This window comes from Odontesthes bonariensis, chromosome 19 (genome assembly GCF_027942865.1).
Source record: "Odontesthes bonariensis isolate fOdoBon6 chromosome 19, fOdoBon6.hap1, whole genome shotgun sequence".
Classification (NCBI taxonomy): domain Eukaryota; kingdom Metazoa; phylum Chordata; class Actinopteri; order Atheriniformes; family Atherinopsidae; genus Odontesthes; species Odontesthes bonariensis.
The window spans coordinates 21544911-21559916 of NC_134524.1; the positions used below are offsets into that span (position 1 = coordinate 21544911).

At 41.0% G+C, this 15006-nt stretch overlaps 1 protein-coding gene across 1 annotated transcript in view; it reads right to left on the bottom strand.

Moving 5' to 3' along the window:
- The window catches only part of LOC142369067 (actin-binding protein WASF3), a 44044-nt gene extending 30907 nt beyond the window's left edge, over nucleotides 1-13137 (bottom strand). Inside the window, 1 exon segment of the mRNA XM_075451305.1 lies at nucleotides 12886-13137. The gene's annotated coding sequence lies outside the window, so the exon portion shown is untranslated.
- Between the last annotated feature and the right edge of the window lie 1869 nt (nucleotides 13138-15006).

Consider the following 15006-nt stretch of genomic DNA (forward strand, 5'->3'; position numbering starts at 1 on the left):
AATTTACTGCTCTTTTTCCACAATCTATCTCGGCAATATGGCACCCCATTTACTGAGACAAATATCTTTTAAAAATATTATTAGCAGCCAGCAAGAAAGCTGTAACCAGGAAATGCAGGCTTCACCTCCAACAGAGACAGACTGGATAGATGTTGTGACAAATATTGAAAATATGGAAAGGATGACCTTTTTGCTAAGTCTACGGATCGATAAATATTCACAATACTGGGAAAAATGGATTGTGTTTGTGGCCACAAGAGATGCTCACTGAGCCATTACTGTATGAACTGACTTTTATCTCCATCAGCATAATGTCTATATGAATGTGTAGGTGACCAACTGTTTGTTCTGTTTTTCTGTATATTGTATGTTGTTTCTTTCTATAAAAATTAAGGACAAAAAATAAAAATAAAAAATAACTTTACTGGCGCAAAAAGAGGTTACCCACCCACGTCCCAAAAATTGCTCCCAGGAGTGGACGTCCCTGCAAGTTCGCCCTGTGGTCAGATCATGGTATGTTTAGAGAAACTGCAAAAAACACAAGCTATATCTCAGATTCAACAGGCCTCAGTTAGCATGTTAAATGTTAAAATTCATGGCAGTCCAATTCGAAACAGATGGAATGCGTACGGCTTGTTCGGATGTGTTTCTGGAAGAAAGCCTCTTCTCTCTAAAAAAAAAAAGAACATGGCAGCACAGCTTAAATTTGCTCTTTTGCACCTGAACCAACCACAAGACTTGTGCATCAATGTCTTTTGGACAGATGAAACTAAAGTTGAGATGTCTGGTCAAAATGCATAGCAGCATGTTTGGATAAAAAAATCTAACGCAGCATATCAGCACAAACACCTCATACCAACTGTCAGGCACGGTGGTGGAGGGCTGATGATTTGGGCTCGTTTTGCAGCAACGGGATCCTGGACACCTTGAAGTCACTGAGTCGACCGTGAACTCCTCGGTATACCAAAATATTCTAGAGTCAAATGTGAGGTCATCTGTCTGTATGGCAGTATGGCTGGAAAGAGTTGAGGTGTTGCAATGGTACAGACCTGAAATGCTGTGGTGGGAACAAAAGAGTGCCGTGCATAAACAAATCCCCACAAAACTCAATGAACTGAGGCAAAGTTGTAAAGAAGACTCGACCAAAATTCCTCCACAGTACTGTGAAAAATATTTTTAAACAAGTTAACGCTGCTAATGATGGTTTGACAAGCTATCGAATCATGGAGTGTACTTCAGTTTTTCTCAAACTGCTTCTGCATTTTGGCTTAGTCTTTAATAGAATAAAATAGAATACAAAAATACTTTATTCATCTCCCAGTGGGTAAAATAAATTCATTTAAAATTTTTTTTATATAATATTAAATAAATTAAAAAAAAAGATTAAATACTAAAATGGTGTAATATGACACTTGTTGTTTACCTCATTTTAAGATTTACTATGGACTGTTATGGTATATTCGATGTCTGCTAACCACTTGTCTTTTAAATGACACCTTGTTGTAGACCCAATGTCTGCAGACCATGTGTCTGTTGATTAACACAGAGACAATAATCATTCGAATGACCATTGTTACCAGATTCTGCATCTCCCCAAAGTGCGAGACCGTCCCCGGGGGGGTGGGGGGTGGTAAGGTGATGCTTGAAGAATACACATCTGAAAAAACAGAACCCTTCCTCCTGTATAAATGCATCTGATTTCCTTTGTCCTGGGTCTTTCTTCACCATGAACGCTGACTGGTGCCGACTGACCCTTTTGCAGAAGAAAATAAACACGTGGCCGGCCGGCAGAAACATTGAAAGTCTCTATTTCACTTCTCATCAGATGTAATAGGAAGGTAAGCAAAACCTTAATAGGGAGTTCAGACAAAATTTCCACGACAGGACCAGACTATTTTTACGATGTCCTGACATGTTAAACCCTTAAAAATCAAAAGAACGTGCACCCCTTCGTTGGTGCTGTCGCGGATGGTGAGATTATGTGTCATCAGTCAATTAATTACATAGTGAGCTCCGTCAGTCTTACCTGAATGCATCTCTTCTATTAATCAATCCTCCAGTTAGTGGTGCATGCCTTTAACAGTTACTCACATACTGAGTATGTGGCTTTTGCTGTAAACTGTAGCACTACTGCTCAGCTCTCCTGAGGCAAAGCACACCCCCACTCTGTAACATTAAAAGGTAAAAAAAAATTCATCTAATGGAGCGGAAAGCGGTCAAACAGTTGGTATGGGCCTTTGAAAACCAGCTCAAGCAGAAATTTCATTTCTATTACACACAGCTACCAAGCTTTTTAGTCCTACCATCTCTTCTATTGTGCTCTCTTTTGTTGTCTGCTAATGTGGTAAGTAAACAGGTCAGCCACAGAAAGAATGCAATGAGCGCTGTGTTTCAGAGCGGCATTCACACTCTGCATGTTTGTGTGTTGTGAGAACTCCCTTCATTCTCCCCTCTGTGACCCTGTCTCTCACAATTAAATGTGCCAGCCTCAGCGCGATTGCAACAAGTCATCCAGCACGACCATGTGACCCGATGGCTGTCACATACACAGCGCGGAATGAACTGGGTCGACTGGTGCGGGGCCAGTGGGCAGAAAGAGCTGCCCCGGAGATGAAGGCAGGGAGAGACGGGTCACGTTAAAGCTGCGACGTGATGCATCGCAAATGTCCGAGTTACTCAAACGGGCGAGGTCTGATAAAGGAGGGCAGAGAAAAATTTGAACTGTAGGCTGGTAAAGATCAAAGAATGCATGATCTTTAAGGTTTGCTTTCAAAGCTTCCAGACCAGCGTAAATGTAACAAACGGGACACATGCAGGTGACGGCGTTGCTTCTGAAGAGACAGACTTTACATACATCTTTTAAAAGGGTCTTGAGCGTTGGTCTTCCAGACTTTATGAAAAGATTTCAAATTTTTTTTCTTTGGCTTTTGGCTGCTTTTCCCCCTCAGCTTCAGTCAAGATCTTGCAATAGTCCTTGCAACCTCTAGAGGTCAAGACAGCTACAGTGGAAACCGCTTATAGTGGTCACGGATATAGTAATCAACCGCTTATATGGATCAAAAGGCTTGGGACAGAATCATTTCAATACAAATGCTGTTTAAATAATTTGTTTATAGTAATCAAGAAACCCGCTTATAATGTTAATTTTTGGCCATTTTATGAATGTAAACATGTGCAAAAATAATTTTAAAACTACGTGTAGCTATTTTTCTTTTACTCCCTTGATTCCTTTCTGGACGTCTGCTTCTGCCCTATGCTTCTGCCTCGCTAGCTAACGTAACGAGTTGACACCGGGCAGCAAGCGTGCGAATCATGGCTGGAAAAAGGAAGTCATTTTCTCTGAATGAAAAACGTAGTCTCCTCGAGGCGTATGACAAATTACCAAAAACGAGCCAACGAGATGCTGCGGCGAAGCTTGGCATTCCTCAGGCTACCTTGTGTAGTCTAATTAAGCAACGAGAGACAGTCATGAATGCTAACGACGGAGAAAGAAAACGACGGCGGACTGCGCAGTACTGTGATTAAATTTGCAAGATAATAAAATTCAGTAAATGCTGAAGCTATCCATTTCGTTTCATTTTTCTCATTGAAAAACAATACAAATGGCATTTAGATGATATTCTGCATAAAAAAATAAGTGAAATACCTGTACTGTAATACAAATTCGGTTTAGTAATCAACCGCTTATAGTGTTCAAATTGGCTCTGGACCACTCTGGATCACTATAAGCGGTTTCCACTGTATTACATATTGGTGGGGGTAAAAATGGCAGTCTCGATCTCGAGTGAACCCAAAAGCCAAAGGTGGAAAGCGCATGGCTTCAGTGGAACAAACCACCAAATTGGTTCTTTGGCTGCAGCTATGAAAATTGCCAAAGATATTACAGGTTGCCAGACATAATATAGTATTTCTGCACCAATGAGGTGATTCCCAAGGAGCTATTAGCCCAAACCTTGGCATATCACACCATGGTGTATAGTGTGTGCATGAAAAATCTATGAAAAGTGGACAATTGGAGCACAAAAAATTAAGTGAGAGGCCTAAAAAACATTATAAAGCAGATCAGCAGTATCTGAATGTGATCTCCTCAGGAAACGGAAAGTAATCCAGCAAAGCCCTGACACGGGACCTGAGAGATCCATCTAGATCCATTTACTGCACTCTGAAGCCTCATCAGAAAGGGTCTCCAGGGTGGCTGTCAAGAAGCTATTCTTAAGGAAGGGAAACGGGGGGGGGGGGCAGAGGTATGCCAAATGACACAAGAAGTGGACTGAAAATCAGTGGCAACGGGTCTTATGGAGGGACGAATCCTCCCCTGAGCCCGGTGCATCCAAAGAAGAGCTTTGGAATGTCCTTCAAGAATCCTGGAGAACTATTCCTGAAGACTACAGTTCTGTCTGCGAGTCCAAAAAAATAAACAAACAGTAGATCACATAACGTACATCTTTAGAGAAGACAATTTGAGATTGTGTTAACTGGTGTAATAATAAGACAAGAATGTCTTTGTTCCCCCAGCGAAGAAAAACACAAGAAATTACAGAAATTTATCACCATGATTTACTATCCTATCAAAATCCATCTGTGGCCATAAACAGCCTTCTTACTCTCTGAATTTCCCATGAAGCTGAAAAGGCAGAGAGTCAGCAACATTACAAATGGTTTGAGAACACCTCTGGTCAGTGGATTAGTTTGACACACAACACGGTAAGATGACAACTTTAATTCAAAAGAGACTTCCCAAACTTCTACTCGACACTTCATCTTCAAAATGCTGTGTGAGGCTAAAACCTGCAGTACATTCCTGTAACAAAAAGTCAACAGTATGAATATTAAATCATGGCTGAAGCACGGGGGACCATCCCCTCCGGCACAAACTGGCTCTTTTGGCACAAATCAAATTGCACTGCAGATCAGCAGAGTGCAAGAACACAGGAAGAGAGCAACTGAAACTTGAGTAAAATCCAAGCTGTCTGCAGAGCAGCAGTGTGCGAGGCTCAGTTCAGAGAAAACTTCCATCGGCAACGTTGTGTTTTTCCACTCTTTTTTTTTTTGTTTGTTTCTGCTGGATACAAAGCGCCACAGAGCAGCCAGTCTGTTGAACATGAGCCTTCCGTGTGGAGTCGACTGGCTACATTTCAGGATGAACGTGTATGCTTCCAGTGAGGGGATTTTTTGTTTTTTCCTCCACTTTTCACTGATATACGGTGCTGCAATCGTACACCAAACACGAGACAGAAAAGCAACCTACATGACTTCACTCAGGGGTGTGTGAATCGTCATTCTGGAAGCCTTGAGTTCAGCATTTGGTCGCCCCCACCTTTGGTTGCTGTCAGTCCGAAGCGACCGTATTTTGATGAGTGGGTTAAGCTGAAACCTGACAGGACAAAGATATGCTTCCTCTGAGGCTTAATATCTAATCAATTATAGATGTATTTGCACAGCGGTCAAATGGGGTGACTTTCTATTTCCTTTGAGAGGTTAGTGCTTTATGGATGAATTACCTGTTAGTGGTATTGCACTTTAAAACTGGTTTCAATGTACGGAAACTGCCTGGGACTGCATATGCGCACAGAGTCCAATCCAAATACCTTTTAGGTCAGCTGTGTCAAAGCTTCCCGTGTTGTCTTGTACATCTTGAGGGGTACATTGTAAGGCAAGGCAAGGCAAGTTTATTTGTATAGCACAATTCAACAACAAGGCGATTCAAAGTGCTTTACAGAGACATTAAAACAGTAGAAATAAAAAGCACGATTTAAATTTTAAACAAAAAAGAAAGAAATAAGAACAATAGATAAAATCAGTTGTTAAAATGTGATTAAGATTTGGAGCTTTATTCAAATGCAGCTGAAAATAGGTGTGTCTTCAACCTGGACTTAAATACACTGAGTGTTTCAGCTGATCTGAGGCTTTCTGGGAGTTTGTTCCAGACATGTGGAGCATAGAAGCTGAATGCAGCTTCTCCATGTCTGGTTCTGACTCTGGGAACTGATAAAAGACCGGATCCAGATGACCTGAGGGGTCTGAAAGGCTCATACTGGGTCAGGAGGTCACTGATGTATTCTGGTCCTAGACCATTCAGAGCTTTATAGACCAGCATCAGAACTTTAATGTAAATGTGTGCATAATGGTCCAAGTGGTTCCTCTGCTCCTTGTCTTGTATTGTACTTTGCTTTTGCGTAGTTGTTGAATTGTGCTATAATAATAATAAATACCCCTTGCCTTGCAAAGCATTTGAGCAACGGCTTCACTTGTCAGACCTGGTGGCTATGTCCATCTTTTCATTTCTTTTTTATTTTTTTACCATCTATGGACTGCAAGGAATCCATTTGAGAACGACTTTGTAAAATGTAAAATGCTATGTTTTCCAGCTAAATGACTGATATTTTGGTTATTAAAACACCTCCCTTTAAAAAAAAAAAAGTCAATAACGCCTAAAAAAAAGTGCAATCTCCCATCTTTCCACTTTTAGTTGAAGTGTGCTTTCAAATGTATTATTTTTACCAAAAACTGACATGTCAAACTACACTGAAATACGTAATTATGTACAGAAACACAGAGTAGTTGCTACTCATCTGTCAAACCAAGGATAACAACGTGTTCAGCAGACTGAAGTACCTCTGATCGAGGCACTGAACCAAAAGAGCTAGCCCTCATCTCCGGCCTTTCTTGGACAGGTTCGCCAGATCAATCAATGAAAATAAAAATGCAAAAGATGTATTCTTATCAGCCATTTGTTTACGCAGCATGCACACAGACGCACACTCAAAAAAAAGTGTGTGGCCAGAGACTGTCGACCCTGGATCAATAGTTTCGTCGATAAAACCACCAGCAACACTTGAATGTGAGCACCCAAACGCTGCCCCTAGCAACCGGCGTCACAATGAGGCAGGCTCATCGATCTCCATGGGAACAAATGAGCCTGGATATCGCTGAGTAAGCTGGACATCCAAAGGGTGGGGCGGGTAAACGTCAGGGCAGAAAAGTTCAATTACTTTCTGACAATTATGAAAGCCAGAGCAGCGATTAGTCACAGCAGCATATATTTCTCCTCGGATGTTACACTACATCTTTACTACGGTAAAAACAGTTTGCTTTTTCAGAAAAAACTTTGACTTTGTTGGTGGAAATCCTTGCGCACACAAGAGCGCCTCTGTTTTCAGTCCAATCTTGGTGTTGATCACACCTTAGAATATCATTTTCACGTGTACACACACATGAAAACAATTGTTGAATCCTCAACACAGACCTGAACGGCACTCCTTTTTGTTTGGGCTCTTTTTTAAGCTTATACTCCTCACATGTGATGCTTTTCTGTGGCTTTCTTGGTCTGTGCCTGGTAGGTCTTTAACCCGAGTTAGGTTTTTATTTCCAGATGTTTCTTCAAAAAAAAAAAAAAAGAAAGGCAGTCGGCAAAATGACAGAAAACATTAAATGCTTTCCAAAGCAAAAGGGAAATTTTGGTTCTAAATCACTTACAAAAATAAGTACCGTTACCAGGGATGCGTCGACAGTGAAATTCTGTGGCAACATCAATATCATTGGGGAACTAAAATGGCTGAAAGTTGTGAACCGACTGATAATGACGTTGGGCTGATATGTCTGTGCATTTCTAACTGCTACAGAGTAAAATAAAAGAAACAGTTATTTTACTTGTGGTGTGGCCACACTTCTAAAAGCTTCTGGGGGACTGGGACCTATCACATTATATACTTGCCAGTCATATTTAAATTTAGCTTATCACAATTATGCAAAGCTCAATTATCACAATTGCTTCCATTTAGCTGTATAGGAAAAGAAATCTTGATGAAACTAAGAGAATCATCTTTTTTCACCACTATTTCAAAGTCATTGACCACCATTTGCGCACCGCTTCTTTTGTAGCGCTTGGTTAGCACTTACTGTGTATCTTGAATCCATTTTAAGGGACCGCATTTCAATTAGCGTTTACTTACATCGGCATCATGGATTTAGGTGCAAAAACAACACAACCTGTTCACACTCCCGCTTTCTCGTCACATACTAATCCCTGGACGAGAGCCCGGTGCTTCAGTTTTGAATGCAGAGGGTACCCCCAAAGCATCACTTTTGGACATGCAGGGTTTCCTAAACTGGTAACTCAACAATGACTGGTAAAAAAAAAAAAAAAAAAAATGTTGCTAAATCATATAGCGATAAAATATATTTTGTGTATTATTACACTAGACCATGATTTTATTGAAAACGTAACCAAGTACTTTTATTGGATAACCTTTAGCAAGTACTTTTAATACCGAACCACGACAAAGTTCTTTAACGTTTAACAAAATAGCGGGCTACAGTAGTAAGGTAGAATAAATACAATTAAAAAGACAAACCAAACACGAGTCACATGGGAGTCATGTGACTATCTCCATCCTCCCCTTGACCTCCTTACGAGGTCCATGTTAACTGTTAATAACCAAGCAGTTATACAATTACTCCAGCTGCCCTGTCACGGAGAAACTGGCAATCTGCAGCTGCAGAGCAGTTCCTCGTGCGATGGAAATTGATGCTACGGCGTAGCCCGCATGCTAAAAACTCACATGATTGGCTCTTGGCTAAGCTGCAGTATGGGAATGAAGATAATTTTTACACCACAGAATCAGCCATTTTTGGCACAATGCCAAAAATAAATAAATAATAATCTGAGACCAACACCTTCAAAGCTCAAATAAATCCTGTTTCGCTTTTTTTAAAGTCACTTTTTGGATAAACTTTGATGGGATTGCAGTATTTTTCACATTTGCCTGTAGAAAAAGCTTGATTCTTTTCACAAAAATGCAGCCGTCTCTGTGTTGCTTTAAGCCTGTTCATTTATGCAGAGCTGTACTTCTTTTAAAGCGGCTTTTAACTGTAACCGTCGTTCAGCGAGCACAGGAGAAAACATGTTGAGGACACCCAACAGTCATATCTCATTCAATGTGTCAGATGGTAATTCAAACTATGAATAGTCCCGGAGTGAATCTAAGTGGTCACATCACTCAGTCTGAGTGCACCCTGAAGAGGCTGCTGTGCAACTTCACAGTTCGTTCGAACCATTAGGCCACAACTGAGCATGTACTCACATGAAAACCCAAGCAAGGAAGAGATCTGTTGTAATATAAAATCAATCGCAATGCCTTTTCACCTGGGAGCATTCAAAGCAACCACATCTGGTTCAAAAGGGAGGCAGAGAAACAGACCTGAGGTCCAGGAACAGAATAAGATCCTTGGGGAGGAAGAAACTACAGCAGTCCGTGAGAACAAGACATGCGCCTGGAAAACATATAAAGTGCCTTCCATAAAGGGACAAAGACGCTATCTTGCTCCCTTGAATGGCTGAGTCAGGAAATACACACTACTTGCTTCTGGAATTATAATCACACATTGAGTTTCAGAAGGGGTGGGGGGGTGGGGGGGCAACAAATGGAGGTTTAAATCTTTGCAGAGACAGGAAAACGTAGTGCGGAACATATTAAATATCAAAGGGTTGTTTCAGGTTGGCAGCCATCTATTTTTTTTAAATTCATACAGAGTGTAGTTGTATACTGTATTGACCTACTCTCACAATTGAACAAAGAGCTTAAGCCTAATATCAATCAGAAGCATTAGTTAATTTTAGTGAATATTCAGTCAAACCTCTCTGTAGTCGACCTTTGAAATGAAACCCAGAAATCTTATCTTTACAGCATGAGGAAAGAAAGGTCATCAGAAAACACTAATCCAGTAAAGAAACAGAGAAGCAAAGCTAAATGATAAATAACAAACGGATTAAGCTTGTTGGATGCTTGTTATGAAATGAGAGCTAATAGACACGGTTCTTGCTCTGATATTTTAGGCACAGAATTCCTCAAACTGAAAGAAGGATTATTCCACTGACTACGATAATTAGCCTACTGCAGGTGGTGGAGTTGTGATATCTTACTGGTTGTCATAGCAGTTGTGTTTTGTTTGCAAGACAATTCAAAAGAATTTGTTAAAAAGGGTTTGTACCTCCTGGACTGAGCACAGCACGGGTTTGTGAGCATCTACAAGTGAGTTGAACAAAGGAAAAGCTGCTGATGGTGACTTTGATTTGAATGTTTAAAAACTGCGCATATTTTGTGACAATTCTGTTTTCAGTCAGTGATCTGGAGTGTTTTTGTGTCACAGTTTAGTATCGCTTCAATAAGGAAATGAAACCAAAAACAAAGGTACGATGGCGTATTGTGCAATATGGTACCATGTATTGGAGAGACTAAACTAGGTTGCATATGATTGTCAGAAGGTGGCAGTATAGGCTATGTTGCCTCCTAAAAAAGGTTTCAAATGATTCTTACATTTTATTATTGAGAATGATTAACTCATTAGGAACAGCGTTTGGAAAATGTCATAATTTGCTTTCAGTCTTAAGGTAACTAAGAATTTAAGACTGTGACTGCTCTAATATCTGCTCGCTATTATAAAGCTTGAGGTAGTAAGTGATTAGCCTAGCTTAAGATGAAGACATCCTGCCTGGCTCTGTCAGAAAAAAACAAAAGTTCCCCTTTTAGCATTTTTAAATATCAATAAGCAACTAACTCATAACACAAACAAAAAATAAATAAAACACAAAGTTAAGCCTTTACATAAGCCTCTTATTGTTTTACCAAACTACTAACTAAACTATTAGCGTGCTAGCTCTGGCGCGGCATTCACCGTATTAACACTATTTCTCTCATTGTTTTACCAAACCACTAACTAAAGAATTAGCATGCTAGCTCTGGCATGGCATTCACTGTATTAACACTAATTCTCTTATTGCTTTAGGCGGCCGTGGCTCAGTGGTTAGAGTCAGTCATCCAATAACCAGAAGGTTGGTGGTTCAATTCCCACTCTCACCACTCAAAAAAGATTGGTGGAACTGATAGCTGGAGGGGTGTCAGTCCACCTCCTTGTCACAGCTGAGGAGCAAGGCACTGTACCCCCATGCTCCCCGGGCGCTTCATGGCTGTCCACCGCTACAGGTTGGCATCTGTCTCTAAGTGTGTGACCCTGTGCATGTCAGCAGGTGCCAACCTGGATGGGTTAAAAGCAGAGGACAAATCTACCTTCGGGTATAAATAAAGTCACCTTACCTTAAACCACTTACTAAAGAATTAGCATGCTAGCTCTGGTGTGCCATTCACCGTATTAACACTATTTCTCTTATTGCTTTACCAAACCACTAACTAAACTATTAGCGTGCTAGCTCTGGCATGGCATTGGCCGTAGTAACAATATTTCTCAAACTGACTAACACTTAATTTGTTCGGAAAATTCTTAATTGGAGTACTTGTTCCAGTGAAATCAATGACAGAAAGTATTGTGCTAAATTAGCTTAGCTAGTTTGGATAATTTGCCCATTAAAAATACATTGTCATGAATCTTACCTCTGAATGCCACATTGTCTTTCCTTTACTACCTCAAGTAAAGTAGCTGTCCTTGTAAATGTGTGTGTCTACAGTCATACACCGATGTGAGCTGTACTGTGTCCCTGGTGGAGCATTTAATGCTTATTTAGAATTCAATCTTCTTGGCCCTCCTTCTCTGATGATTTGCTTATGTAACAAATCAGTGCAAGCTTGTCTGAGCACATTCTCTCATGAATACAACTCTGTACTGTACAGCGGCTTCGCAAACACATAAAAAAAAGAGCTATTATCTAATCACTGTTCATCCATGCTACATTCAACACCTGAAAGGACTCACTGAGGTGGACTCAGTATATTTGTTAATAACCGAGTCGTTACGTTCGGTGGCAAAAGTCATTCCATTATCGATGTTGAAACTCGAAAAGTCCTCAAATTTCTCTCCTATTCAATTAAACAGTTCCAATATTAGTGTTGCATCGGACTGACTGTCAGTGGCATTTGCAGTATGCGCAACAGTACAAGTATTCCATGTACAGTTATCTGTCTAGTTATTCACATTTGGACTCTAACTCACAATGATTTGCATAATCAATCTCCTCTGAGAGCAGTTCCAGCCCATTCACCAGTAACTCTGTGCAACACACTGGTAGCTACATTTCGACCAACTGATTCTGAGTGTTTTATAAGGTATATCTTAATTAGGCACCACACTGCAAAAGCCCAATCACACAAATCCCTTGCTTGCCCAGTTAATTTGTGGGTACAGTCATCTGCAGCCCCCCCACGCCCCCAAGGAGGCCTTCATGGAGGGCAGCAACCAGCAGATGTAAGGAACCACATGAGCACCAGCAATAACAACACTTGAAACATCTGTAATGTAGGTTAGTGTACATTTGAAGCTAGCATGAGAGCTAGGCATCCAGGTGGCCTGTTCCATTCCATATCTAAGAAATATAAATGCACAACATGCTAACCATTCCAACGCACTGGGCATGTCCGGATTTATCAACTGAAAATGAACATATGTCATCGTGTGGTAGGGTTATCTCTCTGAATTGAGTTATTTGGATCCCTGTCACAGACTAATCCCCCCCCCCCCCCCCCCGGCACACCTCCTCCCCATTGCTCTTTTTCTGGGTGCCGGAATGAGCGTTTCATATCCAACCAAAAAAATTCTCACAAACTGGTGACATTTTGTGGCGGCCGTAAAAAACAAACAAAAAAAAAACAGACAGAGGCACCTGACCAGCTTGGGAGACGACGGTCACCAGGAGAAAATGGTGAGAAAAAAAAAAAAAAAAAACACGAGAACGAGCCTTTACACATACGTATAGATAAATTCATATGCACGCGGCTCCACGCGCTGCTTCCCTGTGTTTTCCGAGTGCGTACAGTAAGGATGCGATAACAACAAATGCTCCCTCCCTGCCCCCCCCGTACGTGCTCCCGCAGCAGGCGCGTGTCCACACCATCGCTGTCACACGCAAAGCCGATTTAAAAATCCGCTCAGATTTACCTGGCTGCGGTCTCTCCCCGTCACCTTTTCTCTCTCTCTCGGTAAATTCAAATGCTCTTCGCCGTTCCTTCTCTCCTGCATCCGCGCTTCATTTCAGACCCATCCGTGCTCGGCTGGCGGGATGGAGGAGAGGTGGAGGAGGAAGGGGAGCCGAGGGGCGGAAGCCTTTGATGTGAGGAAATGTAGGTCCCTGCTCGCAAACCCAGCTGCGTGGACTGGATTTATGTCGTTTCCAAGGCAGCGTCTGTCGACCTAATGAGGGTCAAGCTGGGGCCAAATGCGAAGATGCACCACTTCCGGTGTTTATTTCAAAACAAGAGACTCGATTAAAGGGGAAGTTTTCAACTGGCCCTCAAATTATTATTGCTCTTTTTGTTGTTGTTGTTGTTTTTAATCCGGAAAATGTGTTATAGAATTGAATTGAATTGTTACATAAAAAAATAAACAAGTCAATAAAAAAATTACAAATAACTTTGCCCACACTTAAATCTTTAAGAACGTACAAAGACCAAGTTGACAATAGGATTACAGTTCCCAGACATCCTCCACATACAGCAGACGCATCTGGACCACATCTGGACTACTCTTAGCACTCAGCCTCGCACTGGCTAGTGTTATTGTAGGCCGAGAATGGCCCAAAGGTGAGCTGTGGCATATGACGTGAGCCTGATGAGGCCCAAATATTGTAATCTGGTTCTGATACGGGTTACGGTAAGGAAAGAAAATATAGATTTGGGGTGTGTCTGTTGGGCAGCCACTGAGAAATGAGCTACTTTTGCTATCTCGTGATTTGTCTGATAAGATTAGACAAGCCATATCTTTCCACCTCTTTTTAAATGTGCTTTTAGTTTATTTATTCTGGTGGCACAAACTAAATGACCAACCGTGTTCTACTTTATTGTACACTTTGATTACGTTTACGCCTAACTCCTTATGTTATTACAATAACGATCTTAACAAATCCCAATAATGAAATTCTACTGATTGCTATATTAATTTTGCAACTACAACTTAATTGTAAAAAGGCTAAACACAATTAATATGTATCAGTACTTCTATTGTTTTACAAGAAAACATTTCACCCATGTTTTTTTTTTTTTTTTTAGCTCTGTCAGTGAATGATCTGTTCTCTGCATACTTGCATGTCTTAATGCGTTACATTCAAAGAGAATACAAGGTTTAATATAGCCTAATTGTTTTTAAATTATATGCTTAACAACTAACATCATAGCTCAGGAAATTAAATGACAGGAAATTACAATGAGGTGGTGTCACTAGGACTTATTTTAACAACTCCAAATTATTAGTAGAAGTCGTATAAAGTCCTGTTGTTGTTTTTTTAAGTCCAAGTAATATATTTAGGCTCAATTTAATTTGTTGTTGTAGCAGTGCTGTTAGCAGCTATGGCTAGTACAACATGCTATTGCTACAACGAAGCAGGTTCCCAAATGAACACGGTATTTTCTTTAAATACATTAATGCTTAAGTCATGCATCATTCATAAAATCACAAAGCTCGTAAATACTTTGACTCTTTCTACTGAAAGCTAAGTGTATCGACAGGCGGTGTTTTCAGTGTTACATTTCGCTAGCTTGACGCAGACGTCGGCCCGACCAAACCCGAGCCGCAGCAAACCCGTGGGAGAACGCAAGCGTGGCCGAAGGCCTCCGATTCTTGCCGGTGATGGCCGAGACCACCATCCGCCCTTCGGAGAGACAGGGATGCACAGGAAGACCGCCGCGCCGAGGAGGCTGAGCCAATGCATGGAGCATGGAGATTGTTGAAAACAATCCTCAGATATTCTCTCCTGTCAATATATATGATATTTCACCGGCGTCATCCCACCTAAGACCATAAATGCTTATATTTGTAAAAACAGACAGTCATTCGTTTTGGCAGTATCCACAACACACAGGCAAGCAATTCGAGACCATAACGGAATGTTTAGAAATGTTATGAGTGAAAACGTAATGGAAATGCAATTCAAAGCACGTGTTCATAAGCGCATCACTTGAAAATTTACTCTGTGTATTTTCCACCGAGTGTTTCTTCAAAAATAACACATTACACGTCACACGTTACAGGGGTGTCACCACACACCCGCTGATGTCACATGATAAT